The 17674-nt window shown below is 39.1% G+C and overlaps 1 protein-coding gene across 5 annotated transcripts in view; it reads left to right on the forward strand.

Moving 5' to 3' along the window:
- Positions 1-17674, forward strand: part of frmpd3 (FERM and PDZ domain containing 3) — an 88237-nt gene that overhangs the window by 25867 nt on the left and 44696 nt on the right. The window lies entirely within an intron of this gene.

A 17674-nucleotide genomic window follows, 5' to 3' on the forward strand; every position in this document is an offset into this window, starting at 1 on the left:
GATGTGAACTTGCCAGGTCAGGAATAACTCAAGAAGTTAATGGTGGTAAACATTCTAGTAAGAGATCTCAAGAATGCTTTCTAAGACCCTGATAGGGGTGTTGTAGACCCACTGCTCTGTTTAGAGATGACAGTTCCTGTTTAACATAGATGGATTCCTTCAGATCATCTGATTCCTAGTCCAAAATATGAATCCTTCTGTTCTTAAAGGAGTGTGCCTTTTCTTTCAGATGCATGTGAACTGCTGAATCGTGTCTAAGTCTCCAAAAACTAAATAGAGAAATCCAGTTGCCTTCTGTTGAAGTTGGCAGAAGATGTTTTCCACTCAGTTTGGATGTACTGCATAAATGAGCCTAGATCAGATTGAGTACGAGATAATATGTCCAGACAGAAGGATCTCCAAATTAAACTTTAGAGCGACCAACAGAAGCATTTTCTAATCGTTTATCTCTGTCCCCCCAAAATGTTACAAAACAACTTTAAAAATAGATGTTTTTAATGTAACAATGCAATGGTCAGGATTTTCACACACAGTTTAGGAGAAGATCATGAATTTGGCGAAAATGACCACTTCATGGCTACAGTAATAGATGCTTGGTCAGGAAAGGATTAAGGTAAGGAAGTGATTGTGGTCATACCTGAAATAAAAACGGCAATTGGTGGCTCGAAACTGGAGGTGGCGACCATCCACATCTGTTTGAGTCTGATGTACATGTACATACTGTGTGCTGTGGGATATTACTAAACTTTTGTCATTTTTGGCAGGGCAGTATCTTTCAGGGACTGTTGGGACATATGAACAACTCAAATTCACTGCTGGCTAATATTAGTATATAAATAAATACATTTACATGTTTGTACTAATCTAAAATAAATATATAATATTATAAAACACATACACTACCGTTCAAATGTTTGGGGTCACCCAGACAATTTCATGTTTTCCATGAAAACTCCCACTTTTATTCATGTGCTAACATAACTACACAAGGGTTTTCTAACCATTAATTAGCCTTTCAGCACCATTAGATAGCACAATGTAGCATTAGAACACAGGAGTGATGGTTGCTGGAAATGTTCCTCTGTACCCCTATGGAGATATTCCATTAAAAATCAGCAGTTTCCAGCTAGAATAGTCATTTTCCACATTAACAATGTCTCGACTGTATTTCTGATTCATTTAATGTTATCTTCATTGAAACAAATATTTTCTTTAAAAAGCAATGACATTTCTAAGGGACCCCAAACTTTTGAACTGTAGTGTATAATTTAAAGCAAATTAACAGGTGCAAATGAACAAAATGTTAAAGCTTTGCATTAAAGGTAATAGAGCTGGGGAAAAGGGACTGTTATGTCCCTGTAGCACCTGGATTGACAAATATAATCTGTACCTGGATGCATTATCTGGATACTGACCTTCGATCAATGTGTCTCTGCATTTACACCTTAAAATACAATCTCATTATCCCAACTGTGTCTGCAATTTGGTGTGTATAGGGCGTGACTTGTCAACAAACATCTTATTTCAGGTCAAGAGAGTTATTCCTGGCTTTATGCTTGTCTGGCTCACTTAACTTAGCAGGAAGAGCACTTAGATCAGGCTCTATGGATAATATTTACACATGGCTGAGATCTGATCCCAGTTGGTTCTGCATTTTCCACATCCAGATATCTGGATACTGATTGCAGGTGAAACAGAAGAATTACTGGAGGATTATAAGCCTTGAGACACCTGACAGACTTTCTACAAATGGTGCTGCTCAGTATCAGTCAAACTAAACTGAACTCTACTGCTGACCACACTGAGTGCCAGCAAATGAGTAACTGTTTTGATAATGACGCAAAAGTAAAGCCAATTGTCTGTAATCAAGTGTTTTTTGATCCCTTCAAATTATAATTGCAAATCAGCAGCAGCTAAATGTTGCAGCCTTCCATACTGCGATGCTTTGTTGTACGCGGTGGCGAAGTACAGCATGAATAATAGTCATTTTCTCTGCACAGAGTATCTAAGTGGTGGTGGTGCGGGGGCGTATTTTGGGCACTGTTTGACATTAAAAGAGAAAAGGGGAGAGTGCAGTGAAAGACATGATTAGTCACAGGTGTTCTGGCTGCTGACGTACACTCCTTATGCTGGGCACCGGGTACGTTCATGTAATAAAGGACGGATTCCAGAGCTGAGCTGAGTGGGCTGAAAAAGACACTATGAGGTGAGCACTTAGGTATTAGTGAAGTAAAACACAGAGGACGTAAAGCATTAACAGTTATGTTTTGATTAAAAAAAAATATATAGATGAGGGGCTTTGGATATTTTATTTCTGTTCACACTTGATATACACTCAGAGAATGACTTCCTCCATTTCCTGTGTTTAACTGTTAAAGTCCGTATAAAACAACTTTACAAATGAAAGTAACAGAATTCTGCCAGCTGGTTAAAACTACTTTTAGGAGGAAAGCAAATCCTAAGTCTTGTATCTAAAAATCAATAAAAGCAATACCCTTACAGTTGTTTTTATTGGACCATGATTGGTATTGCACTATTGTAAAAAAATTAAAAAAAATAAAAAGAGTCCATTTGATGATGTAATGCCTCTTTCTGTGAACAAGAGACACAGTGCAGCAGCATATAAAACTAAAGCACATTTCAGTGTTACCTGAGATCTACAGTTTAAGAGAGATTCATTTAAATTTTGCTTTATGAGAGGAAACTCTACTTAATTGGTAATTGAATTTATTTGTTTAAGTGATTACTTAATAGAAGAGTGCCAAAAACCGCAACGTTCTCATAGATGTGGTATTTTTAAATTTTTGGTTCGTGTTGGGTTTTTTTTGTTTTTTTTGGTGATTACATAAATCCGTGTGCCAAATCTCTCTCAAGTTTTACCCTTTTGAATCCTTTAAGTGATTACTGAGCACTTTTTGTAGCCTCATTTTTCACTGCAATATATAATCCTTCACCTCAGTGGAAGCAACATAATGAGCAAAAATAAAGACAATGAAGAAATGTTTTTTGTGCATAATGACAAAATTAAAAAGCCATAAATTATAAATTTCTTTTAAAATGTATTTTACCAAAAGAACTAAGGATTCAGGAATCAACATGTACAATCGATTTCCAAGCGTTTACTGATTGTACTAAAGTGGTCTTATACATACTAGATATTTCTCGACTTATATTTTTAATTTGTTCGCATATTTTCTCCTACATGCTCTATGTAAACACAGCCTTTAGTTTAGACAAGACACTAGTAGCTTCACTGATGCACAGAAAAGCACAGAATTGCTTGTTGTTGTTTTTTTTTTTACAGAATCTGGTTACGGTAGACACTATTTTTGACCAAAAAAATTAAAATAAGATGTCAAATAAAGTGATTTGAATGAAATATCACAAATCTAAGCTTGGATGGATCCATAACTGATTAATTTTCCTTCACTGTGCAAAACTGTGCCCACATGACTGGTCTGAGGACTGTCACAAAGGTGCACAAAAAAAAATCATTTCTGTTATTACAGTTTCTGATTCTGAAAAATGATTTAATTTTAGCAATTTTTTGAAAAATAATACATCTTTTAAACCCAGCAGCAATTTGGAGAAGTTAAAGGGACTCTCAAATAACAGATACATGAAAAAAAAATCTAATCAAAAGAGATCATTACTTTTAGCCCCCAGTTTCAGTCAAATTCCAAATAGTAGTTGAGCTTACAATTCTTGTTTCGCAACTCAGTTGTGTCTTTCATTAGCCCTTCAGTAGCCCAAGATCCACATGGACCCACAGACTTTGAGACACTTACTGCTAAGTGCGTCACGGCTGTTCTTCTGTCAGATCCACAGCACATGAGGGCTCTGATGCAGACTTTATGACGCAATGGCCTTTGTGTGAGTCATATCCGCAGGGACATCCCATAGCTCATAGTGAAATTAATGACATATAAACATAGCCATCCTGCCCTGCACAATAGTTTATCTGTACATGACAGAATCTGGCTGCTCGTTGTTGTGGTTGATTACTGCACATTTGCAGAGTTCATTCTATTGTAGAACATCCACATAGGATTTATGGATGTTCCTGGCTTATCTGACTTTTGGGAATTTGCTAAAATGTATAAAACGATTCCAAATTCTCCAATTTTTTAACGGCGAAGCATTGTTTCCAAGCACGTCATGATGGTATGTCCTATTCCTCCTTTTTATGCTGTTTCAATGTCTCAAGAACTCACACACTCCAGCACCACAGCTGTGACGTCAGTTAAGTCTATGAGGGTTTAATGTTTGGGCTTTAAGGAGATTGGAACATCTCCTAAATAAACTCTGTATTTCTTAATAATGGGAGCTTTTAATTGAAGATCTCACGTTGTCATATTGCATCACAGTGCTTAGAAGCTGATCTTCTGGTTTGCATGATGGCTCTCAAATTGTAAAGTAGCAAGTAACTATAGCTGCCAAGAAATATGATAAAAAGTACAATATTTGCCACTGAATTGCAGTGGAGATGAAGTGTGAAAAACGGTAGCTCCAAATGACAAAACATTAAGATAAATTCAGAAATACTCCAAATACCAGAACACAAAAAGATCTGTCAGGATTATGGATCAAAGTGGATGGCATTTCTCTTCCACATCTGCAGCTTGATGATCCACAACTTCAACTTTAAGCTGTAGAGCTATGTTCTATTGAGACAGAAACAAGCACAGCAGAAAGTCTGAACTCAGAAGGCCTACAGGGGGCAGATAAATTATTAATTCATCCAACTCCAACAGAGTCTCACTTTCATTTCTTAAAATCTTTATTTTGTGGTGGGTTAAAAACCCAACAAGCTGCTGGTGCCTTTTCTTTTCCGTGTGCTTAAAGACTATCCTGCTGTTCAGACAAGCTGATTTTGCTTTCGGTGGAATTGTTTACTTCGATACCTATTCTGTATTAAATTGACAACAGCTACTGCTCTTCAGGCTCACAAACTGTGATGTTTATTTGATTGTCTGTGCTCCTGCAAAAACCACCCCTTACTAAGTCAAAAATAAAATGTTGGTGATAAACACTAATCACGTCAAGTTATCAGAAGGTCAGGTGCACTGTTGGCCCAAACCGAGTTCACAATTATCTCAGTAATTTGAATAATACCAAAGACAAGCAGGTATCAGGTGTCCTAAGACTGGTGCCAATTTTACCTTATCTCGGAGATGTGCAGGGAATTAGAAATCGGCAATCATCCAACAGCCTCCCATCAACACAAATTCTCTTTCTCATACGCACAAACACACACAGGATTTTATTCTGTGAACAGACTGTATTAATTAGTTGCCCACCTTCCTATTCTCTGTGCTCCTTCAGGCCTTTATTTTCCCTCTGTATGCATTAGATAATCATGATTGTCCTGGGGTGTAAACATCAAGCTGCAAAGTAAATCATCATAGTGAGCAGAGTCAGGCAACCAGCCTTAACAGGGAAACAGTATAGCGTCCCTAAGACAGAGGCGATTATTTAACTTGCGTATTTCTACGTACAATGTTTAAAAAGGCAAAAGGAGCACATGGGGAAAAGAGATCATTATAAAAAGCAGCTGTAATTATCAGAATGGCTTATTGTAGAGGCTGATACTTGCTGTTGGAAATAAAACTTGTGTACGGAAAATATCGTCAAGCTAGTTCTGCCAGATGAGGGAGTGTCTGACATTTCATTTCCACCAGCAAATTGGATTTACTTCCAAAGGAGGAGGCATCTGAAAGAGTTTTTGGCATTCTTTTAACATTGTTGGAAGCTAATGTAAAGTACCAGTGGCCCCAGAAGCAGAAAATATTACACCACAGCTATGAGAACATTATGCTGTCCACTTTATCTTGTTGGTCTACTGGTTAGCAGGCTATCTGAAGACTACCAACAGATTTCAGTGAAATTTGGTAAATAACTCGGCAATGAGCCCAGAAACAAGTGTGAAATCAATTCAATAACGTCATTATGTGCCTATTTATAAAACACTTGTTATGTCTTGCCTGATGATTTTTTTTTTTTTAATGAAACACTTCTGTCATCAGTCCTTCTGCACATTCTGTTGACGCAGTCGGATTTAGAAGAGCCAGCTTTAGTTCATTTAGTTTTTGATATGATGCACAAGTAACTAGTTGCCAAGTGCTTGTAGCTGTGGTATATTTGGTGTAAAGTGCCATAAATCTTTGATAAAATAACCAAAAGTACAGGACATTTGCACATACCAACTGGGAACAATGTTGCACAATGTAATGTCTTTCTGCCTATACAGAGCCCTATAGCCGCGGGTCATAGGTCAGTGTCACAGCTCAGTGAAACCGTTAGGACTCAAATACGCAATTCAGGTAATGAACCTTTGCAAGGAAAAACAAGCAAAAAAGCAGATACAGGCAAGGAGTCCATGAGGCAAGTCAAGTCCACGAGGCTGGAGCTGGCAGGCAACCAGATTAAAAGGCCAAAGGCTGAGTGTAGAAACAGGCAGGGAATCTAGATGTGCAGAAAATCTAGACGTGCAGGGAATCAGCCAGGAAAGAGGCCAAGAAGCTTAAGACACAGTATAGGCAACCTGCCAGGGAGGGAATACAAGTTAGTTAGCATGAGAGCAAATGAAGGAACGTAGAACGGGTAGCAAGATAGGCTGGTGGAGAGGAGATGAGGTGTGAGTGAGTTGTCATCTGCTACAACAGAGCTAGTAAATGGGAAAACAGGCAGACGCAAATGGAACAAACTAGAGAATAACCATGTACTGTGACAATCTGTCTCATTAAAGCCTCATAGTGGAAGAGGAACAAGCTGGAAAAAGCTCTCGCCTTGAAAGTTAATATGACAGTTGACTGTACATTCAACAGATGCAGCCAGATGCTTTACTGGTTTTACTGAGTAGCTGCTGACTTTGTCTGTGGTGTGAAGCTGGGCAGGTGCTAAACAGTTGGTTTATCAGGCCTTTTTTTGCTCAAAATACCTGCCAGCTGCTGAAAAGGTTTTGATGAGGTGTTTAAAAGTAAAAACAGTAAAGTTGGAGGATACAGAACCAAAGCAAGAAAAGCATTTAGAGAGTACAGTACTCCGCCAAGGCGGCTCAGTCGTATCATTTCCGAGTGCTGACATCTTGAAAAAAATTCCTGGCAGAAATCATGTGGCCATTTAATACAGATCTACCGACAAACAAAATGACCTTGGTCTGAGCCCAGGCGTGTGTGATACATGTGTATGTTATGTACAAATACCAAATCGCATGGCCGAAATATGTAGCGGGAGGCAGGAATTGATGAGACTCAGAAACACCCCCACATTTTAACCAGTTGTTCCTTGTATCATTTCCAGTGGATAAGTCCTGATAAGTCCACAATGGTCAATTTGTAATAGGATTGCAATCATGTAGGCAGCTGACGTAGTGTTCACTTGTTGTCATAGTTACAGTGATGTTGTGCTGCTATCTCTCAATGATAAAGAAATCTTTAACAAATCTGTGGATCCAGACTATAAGCCGCATCACTGCCAAAATCTAATGAGGTGGTTCTTCTGTCATTTTTGACCTTCCCTGGAAATTCCATCCAAATCCGTTAGTCTGTTTTTGAGTAACGTTGCAAACAGACAAACAGATGTTGATTGTCACATAACTCTGTTCCTTGGCGGCGTAACAATGAGGTCAAACATGATAACTGGTCTATAAAGCTGAAGTAACTTGTCCAGTTTAGGATTGTTCACTGCCAGCCCTACAATGATAACTTGTTGATGCTTGTCTAATTTCTGACTTCTTGTTGTTGTCCTTGACATGGAAATGCTTGCTGATGAAGATCTTGTGCTTGCAGTCTGAATGTCAGGGTGTCTGAAATAGTTTTAAAACTTATTTTGAAACAGAAAACTGAAGCAACCAGTTTTCAGTCAGTGGTTGACTTAAATTTTAATAATTCTGCAGATTTTATGAAGATCTGGACTCTTTTCTGGACACAAAAAGAACTTGCACCCCCAGTACTATCAGATTATGCTAATCTAATTTCTCATTTTGTCCTTTTTTTTGTACATCATCAAATGAAAGAGTTCTTTTCTGTGTGGTGATGATTTATCTATGTTTTTTTTTTCTTATCTTGATTTTCATTTCTTTTCTGGGTTAGTTTGGGTTTTTTCTTTGTCTGTGGATTAAAAGATGACTCTAAAAATCTTTTTTTTTTTATGGATAAGAAGGACTGCAGAGTCACATAATATTTTCTGTGTGGGTTCATCTTTGTGAGCAACACATTTATACAATAGTTTGACCCAGTACTGGTGCATAAATATTTATTAATGCCACTTTAAGGTTTCTAAAGTTTGCAAATTCAAAAGCGCACTGAAACTCCCAGGACTATTGTGTAATAAAATATTATTCTATTACTGCCAATTTCACAGTCAACATCTGCCAGTCAGCATCATCCCAGTGGATATAATGTCACATATTTGGATAAAGATGCAAATTAAACATTTTGAAACATAGCATACTGCTAAAATAGTAACTTTCTGGGATTGTATGGTAGAACTGAACTTTGGGTTCTTTCAGTTCTTTCTAAATGACTGGGGATGTATGACCTTGTTAGTCTCCACTGAAATGTGCTTGTGGATAATTATCACCATTACTGTCATTTCATGTTACCGATATAAAAATGCTTTACGATAAAACATTTAAAGCAGGCGTCCACATTTGTTATGCCTTGCAGTGAAACCATGACAGTGTATTGAAAAATGACACCATGTGCAGACTATAAAACTGTGCTGTGTTTTGTGAGGATCCATTACTTTACTGCCACATAAAAATAATAATAAATGCCATTACAGTGATGTGAGCTGGTTTCTACTGTATTATTTTACAGCATGTTGTCATCCGCACACGGCTTCTGCTGGTTCCTTGATAGTGTTTCCTCAACTGCATGCATATCCAACAAATGAAGTCCACTCTGTAGTCCTGTAATTTCCATGGACACTTGTGGTGCCTGGAGACCCGACAACCTCTCACTCCCACAGTGAGCAAAAGCTGGCCACACAGAACAACCCCTGGGGACTAACTATCTTAATTAGCAAGTATTCCTTTTTTTAAAGTAAAGCGTGCCACAGCGGAGGGCACAGTGAGAAAAGGCCAACCTGCAGCTTTCCATTAAAAGCTTAACTGGGTTAGGAGCTAGCAAGAACATCTAACAGCGGGGTGATCAAAGACCGAACACACAAATCAATGGCTGCTGGTCACGTACACATATACTGAACAAATGTGTGCACAGGCATACACACACGCAGTGGAGCTGAACAGGCTTGCCTTACATTGCAAACCATTTACACTTGAAAAGCAGCTGGACCACTGAGATATCATTGCGCCTGGACACTTCAGCAGGATTATTATGGATATCCACATTCAAATAGCTTTCTAGTCCTCCCTGTTCACATGCACCCGACGGGTCCATCGGCCGTAGCCTCGCGTTATCTAGCAAAAAGAAAAATCCAAAGCACCTGCTCTTATAACCACAGAGCATTTCAAGGCATTAGGATGCATATTGACAATACAGGACCTTGAGCAATTACAGGCCTTATCTTCCTGCCTGACAAACAGTCCGCTTCATTATGGGCTTTTAGCTGACACCTTGCCTCAGCCTTCTCCATTGAATCATCGCTGCTAATGCAGAAAATGAAATGGCTAAGAGGTTTGTTAAATATATCTGAATTGTTTAACCATAATTTTCCTCCTTAATAGTCCTTTTAAAACTTCCATTAGTGAGTGGAACCAGTGAATGACAATTGGGAAAAAAAAGAAGAATTCAGGGATGGAAAGGAGGAGGAATAAGTAATGCGCTAACTTTTGAAGGAGGCAAAATGCTTTGAATTTTTCAAGCATATGACAATTACTAGAAATAAAGTGGGTGCTTTTGAAAGCCTGATTGTGGGACAAAATCCATAATAGAAATATATTTATTTATCTTTTTTTGTTACGAAGAACCTTGTGCATGCAGAGCACTTTAATTCTAGGCTAGCTGCTGAATCATTGCTGCTCAACAGCTAAGGAAACACATAAATGGTTTATTCCCTTCTTTGCTTGAAATGTAAGCTGCCGTCCACAATGCTCAACACAGTTGCCACAAATAATAAATGTAGTACACTAAAATAGCTGAAAATAAAAGACTGCTGGTTTAGACTTCAGGCTTCAGTCACTGGTGAGGACAGTATATTTTTAACATGTCCTTTTTGAACAGCACCCAAGGACTAAACATTTTGGCCTGGTCCTACCAATCCCCATCACCACTCATTCAGCACAGCGATTTTTGAAATTTATTTCCCCCTTCTGGATAGAAATCAAGACCTATGGGCTAATAAGCTTTAATTACTGATGATGACTAATTGTACCTGCTATGAGACATCTCATGATGTTACCATAGAAACACAGCAGGTGTCATCTTAGTGGGTGTAGTGTTGATATATGGATGCTGTGTACAATATGCTACCCATTAATTAAGTACGATGCCACAAATTGTCAAAGATAACTGCATCTGCTGCGTCGTGATTGGACTTTCTTTTTAAAAAATCTACATTTTCAATAACTGTACACACAAGTGTGAGTTCAAAGGTTAAAATAGACAGCAATAGTGTTTTGTTTTGTGTATCAGGCGTGCATGATACATTTAATTTTCTCACAGAGCATCGAGTCCAGGATGTGTTTGCTCCTGTCACAGAGATAACCCCAGTGGAGCGCCGTGAAGGAGGAGGCAGAGAGGAGAAGGTGCAGACAGATGCTGTTTACGCTTGACAAATAAGAAGCGTTACAATGTGTGTCCAGGGTGGAGCAGAGAGAGTCTGGAGAATGCAGAGAAGGTTCTGCAAGAGGCTGAAATGAACAAAGGGCTGGGTTCAGTCTGTGGAATGCAAGAATCAGATGATGGATGGAGAGACAGAAGGAGAGGAGGTCAAAATCTGGAGGAGAAAGAGAATGTGAGGAATTAGGAGGGGAGATGGAGGGGCAGAAAGGTAAGGAGCCATGTAAACACTGTGATACTGACTAATTCAAGGCAGCAGCTAGTGAACAGGTCTGACTTCGTGGCTCATTTTGAATTTGACAAAGCGAAGCACCAGCGAAACTGGCAAGACTTTCGACAATCAGTCGACTGAACCTGAAACAAATTACAATTCACTTGATATAAGAAAGTGCCTCCTCAGAAGGCAAAAGCAGCACGGCAACAAAGAAAACTGTCAGAGCTGTTCAAGAACAGGACCAAATGATGAAGATGAAACATTAGTGGCTTCGGAGGCTGTGTGGAATGTGCAAACAATAAAAAGACTCCGTTAAAGTCGACTTTCCGTAGAGGTCGTTCACTCCTTCAAGCTGAATGCTCGCAGTGTTATAAAAGCCAACTGGCTTCGCTCTGCTTTTCGTTACCTTTGAGGTTTCATTTTGCATGAAAATAAACATTTAATTACTAATCATCCATTTTTAATATGCAATCATTATTGAAACACATTGTTTAAATAATATTTGCAAACTATTCTGACCTTTCTTTATTATTAAAAATTGCTTTCTTCAGGGCCCAAAATTGCCGACAAGTTGAGACTGTCTGTGCAGGAAATCAATCCCCTGAGATGTAGAAAGAAAAGAACCTTTTACTAAAATATTTTATTGGATTAATAAAATCTCACATCTGTCTCCAGTTATCATGAATCACACTATCATTTATAAGCAGACAGAAATCTCTTCCAGTTCTTATCCCTAAACTTTAATATCCGTCAGTTATCCAAACCAGAAAATACAATTTTTATTGTTATGCCTATAGGCTTAAAATTCAGTCTTGGGTGTTGCACATATTACCAAATGGAATTCAGTGTAATTCATCATTAACATTTAAAATCTGCATGCTCATTAGAGAAAGAGCCTGGTGTCGGCATGGACTCAAACATAATGGTCACTGATTCCTGTGTATATGAGGATCTGATTGACTGAATAACCAATAATTCCATAATGACCATGCGATGAAGGATTTCCTCTGGATAACACAATCTTAGTTACTAAAATTACATCAATATAAGACAGAAGGTAGAAGTCATAGAGATACTTTCTTAATGAAATTTTGGTCAAGTAAAAATTGAAAGAGTTTGCCATTGTTCTTGAAATATCAAATGTGTGGGGGGAAAAAGTGCTGATGTAAAGCTACATATATGTTGCCTCTCTGTTAGCTCTTATGAGGGGATTTCTGCTACCACTGCTCTGGATCAAGGACCAAAGGGTCACTCTGGTTCCATCAATGACCTTTTACAAGATAAGCTGTCAGAGCAGTGCTTCTAAATGCAGCACATAAGTCACTGAGAAGCACCAACTGTTCTTCATCTTCTACACTCAGCGCCTTGGAGACATCAGAATGAACAATAACCTCGGTTGGGCATGTGTTGAGCTCTATGAGATGGAAAATGGAGTTGTGAACAAAAGTTTACATACACTTGTAAAGAGCATGTGGACACCGATCAGCCACAACATAATGACCACTGACAGATGAAGTGAATAACATCAATCATATTGGTACTATGTGGTGTTCTGCTGGAAAACCTTGGATTTTGGCATCCGTGTTGATGAGACTTAGACACCCAAATAAACATTGTCCCAGAACAAGCACACTCCTTCATGCAAATAACAATCCAAAATGTCAATGGCTTACCTCTGTAGGAAAATGCACCACTTTGCAAAAACATCAAACAATCAGGAACATCTTGAGAAACATGATAACTACCCGAGACGCTGATTTGACCTCCAAACTACCTTGACCCCATTCTGATCAAGCATCAGCAGGATGCAGTGGAACAAGTTTGATTCACAAAAAGGCCCCACTGCACAACCCAGAGAACCCAAAGGATCCACTGCCAATGTCCATGTGCCAGACACCATCGGACACCCTGAGAGGTCCTCTGTCCAAAGGTTCAGAGCATTTTTGACTACATAAGGGGGACCAACACAATATTAAGCAGGTGATCGTAATGTTATGCCTGATCGGTGTATCTTGACAGCGTTGTGTTTCCAATGACTCTTATAATTCTGAAATATATTCTGAAAATAAATAAATGTGGCAATTTAGTTCTATTAGAAATATGACAACATTGCAAAATTACATACAGCAACTTGAATTAGCAGTTTTTGTAATGTAGAAAGCGGTGTTAATCAAGTTTTCTTAGTGGCATGGCCTCTTAAAATTTTGTCACAATTCTGGAAGAAAAGAACCAAAATGCTAGCCTAGCCGCGCTAGACAACCCACGGCAACGAATTTAATTCTCTGCCAGGGTGGGTCTAGTTACCCTCCATAAGGCTCGAGGTTGGATTCTCCTAAAACTGGCCGGACCAATCACCATGAAGTGTAGAGTCAGAAGGCGGGCGTAACTAAGTGACGACAGAGGCGCGACGATTCTGACAGAAACATCTGGCTCACAATAAACAGTTATCTTTCGACTCGGCTTTGGCCACAGCCCTTAAAGATTTGAAGCTAAAATTCAACTTGAAAGATAAACAAAGGACGGCACTGAAGTGTTTTATTGAGAAGAAAGACGTATTTGGACTTATGCCGACGGGATATGGCAAATCCTTAATATACCAGTTGGCTCCGCTGGTTGGGAAGCTAATGGGACTTAGCCACAATCCGCCGGCGCTCTAGGAACTACGTCAGCCTATTCGTTGCACTGATTGGTTGTATACCTACCCAATTGCTGCAGAGTGATTTGAAAGACAACCTTTTAGCCCGTCTCCATCCCTGTCGAGCGGCCCTAGACCCTTGTGCCTTCAGAAACATGGGTCTAGCGCGGCTAGGCTACCAAAATGCAGGATTGACTTTTGTGACAAACATGAATTTGTTTCAAGGATGCCATCATAGACAGTTAAGAGTTGTAGGAGTCACTGGAAACTCAAGAATGCCATGTTATATGTAATCTTTGCAAATGTATGTCGACTTCTGCTCACGACTATACACCCTGCTGGTGGAAGAAATTCAGAGCTGGGATGACAAATGTACTGTTTGGCTCTATCATCACCTCTCTGATTCTGTACAATTGAGCTGCTAGTCTAAACACCTGCTGGATATCTTTTTTTGTTTCTCTTGAGTTTTCTTGCATGAATCAGTGTCCTCAACCTGTTTCCATTTTCTCACAAGAATTTCCATTACAGTTTTGACTTTCACATTCTTGATGAAACTAATAAATGATAAACATCAGCCTTCTTTAGTTCACACTTTCAAGTGGCACTAATCAATACATTTAAAACAGCAAATGTGTCAAATGATGCCATGAAAACAATGCACCAATGTGAAAGGTGTCACCCACTTTCACACACCTTTAGAGTAAGTTCAGCTCATTGTTCAGCTGTCCAGCCTGCAACTCCGCTGTTTTGATTCAGTCTCACACATCTCCCAGTGTCATTTTTGGTCACAGCAGGGAGCTGTTTTCACAAAAACAAAAACTCTAAAAACCAACTCCACACCTCTTCTCAGCACCAAACAGCACACAGACACAGTGAGTGGCAAACGCAGTGGAGACTTCACCAGCTGAAGTGCCCGAAATTTCCCTCAGGAGTTGACAGAGATCAAATCCAGAGGTAAAGGAGAGTGAATATTTGAGTAAAATTTGTAAGCTGGCCAGGAATAAGACTCCAAATGAATTCTAATATTGCTCAGCATCTGCTGGATGAGAAATAAGCAACTGTTTGCCAACAAGTTCATCAAATCAGCCAAAAAGCTAATATGTCAGTCATGAGTGCACCTCAGACACACAATAGAACTGATTTTGCTCATTTAAGACTTTAGAGACAGGCTGTTTAAATAGACGTCTGCAAATTTTACTTCCGATGTTTTTCCTCTGCCTTTTTTACTCTGTCTGCTCTGCTTGAACTGTGGATTACAGAATGTGACTCAGTGAAAATCTATGCATGGTGAGAAGCCTGCAATGTATTCAAATGCTCACAAACCTCTGAGATGTCAGTCCCTTGTTTCCAGTATTTCTACACACTCTGTCCATTCTTTTGTCCACTTCTGCATTGTGGAAGTGCCCTTTTGACACTTGTAGCTAAAAAAGAAAAGACCCCACAGTGTCTCTGGACAAACAGATCCGCTTTCGTGTCCACAGCGGTTTAAGACTGATGTGGTGCCACGGAAGGAGCAGCAATGTGCAACAAAATGACACGTTTATCCACACTAGTACAGGAACAGTCACTGCGTCTTGCTGGTGTTAATCATATCCTCCTGCATTTATGTCAGATCCGATTCTTATTTAGGATTCCACACTGAGCGCCAGTTGTAAGAAGCAATGCAATGCTGTCCTCATCTCTCTCCGACCTGCAATCAAAGCTACAGGCAGCCGGTCTTTGAAATATATCATTTATGAAGTGAATTATGAAATCGGTGTGGATGTTCTTGTGTCCATTAAAACTCTAACACTGTGTCCAACATAAGCGACGTATTTCAGTTTGTCTGTCTGTAGAAAAGTGTGATGAAAAATTCAATTAGGGCATGTTCAGTGATTAGGATGTCATTAGTGAGTTTAATATTACATCATGACACCAAACTAATGTGAAGCTTCCTCTTTCCACAGCCAAGTCAGTATAATCAAAATGCACAATAGGAACACTTAAAATGTCTGGATATGGATAGAAAATTAGTCACTGGTCAGATATATCGCCAATGCAGGGGTCCGTGTGGATGTCAGCTGCCACCTTAGGCATTAGGAAGCAGCCCAACTGTTGCCTGAAACTACACAGGAAGCAGACCCACATACTGCAGACAAACTCATTAGCATACTCCTACTCACGCAAACAAACACGTAGCGATATGAATGAAGAGGGTCACACGGAGCAGAAAAACAGAATACCGAAACCAAACTAGAGTTGGCAAGAACCAGAGCCTGTGAAATAATGATAACACACGAGTGAAACATTAGTATGTAAAGAGAATGAGTCACCGAGCAAAGCTTAAAGGTACAGTGTGGAGTTTTTGACAAGCAGTCGCGCTACGGGTCGCTGTTTTGAAAAGCACATTCCCGCGTACGCGCTGACAGGTGACATGTTACTCAGTCCTACTGCTGCCACCAATGCAGCAACAGGCCATCAAAAGTAGCCAAGAGAGAAATGAGGAAATGAAGAAATGTTACCAAGGAAACATTGATATGATGGAAAAAGTTTCAAAAATCTGATTTAGAGATAAAAATGTAAAGTTCTTACATCATGTCATTGTACCTATTTCTGCATTACACTGCAAAATGAAATCAAATATGGTATGAAGCATACGAATAATCCCACCCTTATACTCAGTGTTTTGGCAGTTTCTGTAGTCAGTTTGCTTTACAGCCTGGTCATGGAGCAGGAAAGTGTGCTATTGTTGGTTATTCATGAGCAAAGAAGTCTTTACATCGCCTCCAAATAAAAAAACTCTATTCCAGGAATGTCTAAAATCTGTTTTTGAAGACAATCCTACCCCACTTTTTCAAGTGGTGCTAAAGTTTAGATACCACTAAAGGTAAATTGCATCTACTTTGGGAAAAAATGTTGTACTTTACTACCAAACACAATCATACCTCTGTGAAATGCAGTTAAAGCCTTAACCGTGCAGCAGTGCGTTCTTCCCATTCAGCACCAGAATATTGTACACACATCTCCACCTACAGTTATTACTCATGGTAAAAATGAGGCATAAGGAAATCTGTATTAGTCACTAATTCGACTGCTCTGAGGTTAGCAGGGGGTCATGCCTCCAGCCGACTGTATTTACAGAACTCTAAATACGTTATTTTTTTTCAGATTCATGAAGTTCCATAAGGTCATCTTTTTATGGTTGTTAAATAAATAGATTTAAAGAAAATATATGGCCTGGGTTGTACACTCCATCACCTCTGTGCTTGTCACCTGCAGAGTGTTTGCATGCTTGTACAGGAAAAAGTTACAGGCAATACAAAAATCTGCTTGTCGTTACTTTGCTCTGCAGGAAAAAAAAAATAAAGAGGAAAGCTCTCATTGAATGGTTTGGGATTAAGAAAAAAAGGACATATCTGAGCACACATTCTTGTATTGGTTTTGATTTTCACTCCAGTATTAAAAAAAAAACAACAACCATGAAGCATTTTGATGTCAACCCTAAGATAAACAGGGAAACACTGACAATGTGGTTATGGAGTATCAGCGCAAAACTTAGGCGCATTAACACTAAACTGATGGAATTATAGCATCCATTTAATGACAAGACTGGTGCAATATAATTTTTTAGTGGTTCCAAACAGACATCCAAAGCCTACAAGAGAGGTATATGATACAAAATTTCATATTATTACACTGTTTGACTGTTCAAGAGCACTGCACAGGTAGATGAGGTTGAGTCTGTGGCATTAAAAAGTCTTCAGGCAGGCAGCTAATCAGCGCCACGAAGGAGAATCAAATCATGAAACGCGTTGAGGTCCTGACATTAATCTGTTCCCAGACTGCAAAAGTCTTTGAGAACAAGGGTCAAGCACACAGATTATGGTTTTTGGTGCCCCTTAATAACATGGAGGAGCGTTTGAAGAAATTGCTTTCAACCATGAAAGTATACAAACAGTGTAATCAACTGAGTTATCCAAGAAAGGGTCAGAACGTCTTAATAGGAAGCGTTCTCATGATCTTATCCGTAATTACATCAAACCTATGTAAAAGAAAACATAATGAGTCATAAAAGCTTAAAGCATTATTTGAGATTTAATC

This window comes from Acanthochromis polyacanthus, chromosome 10, assembly GCF_021347895.1.
Source record: "Acanthochromis polyacanthus isolate Apoly-LR-REF ecotype Palm Island chromosome 10, KAUST_Apoly_ChrSc, whole genome shotgun sequence".
In the NCBI taxonomy this organism is placed as follows: Eukaryota; Metazoa; Chordata; class Actinopteri; family Pomacentridae; genus Acanthochromis; species Acanthochromis polyacanthus.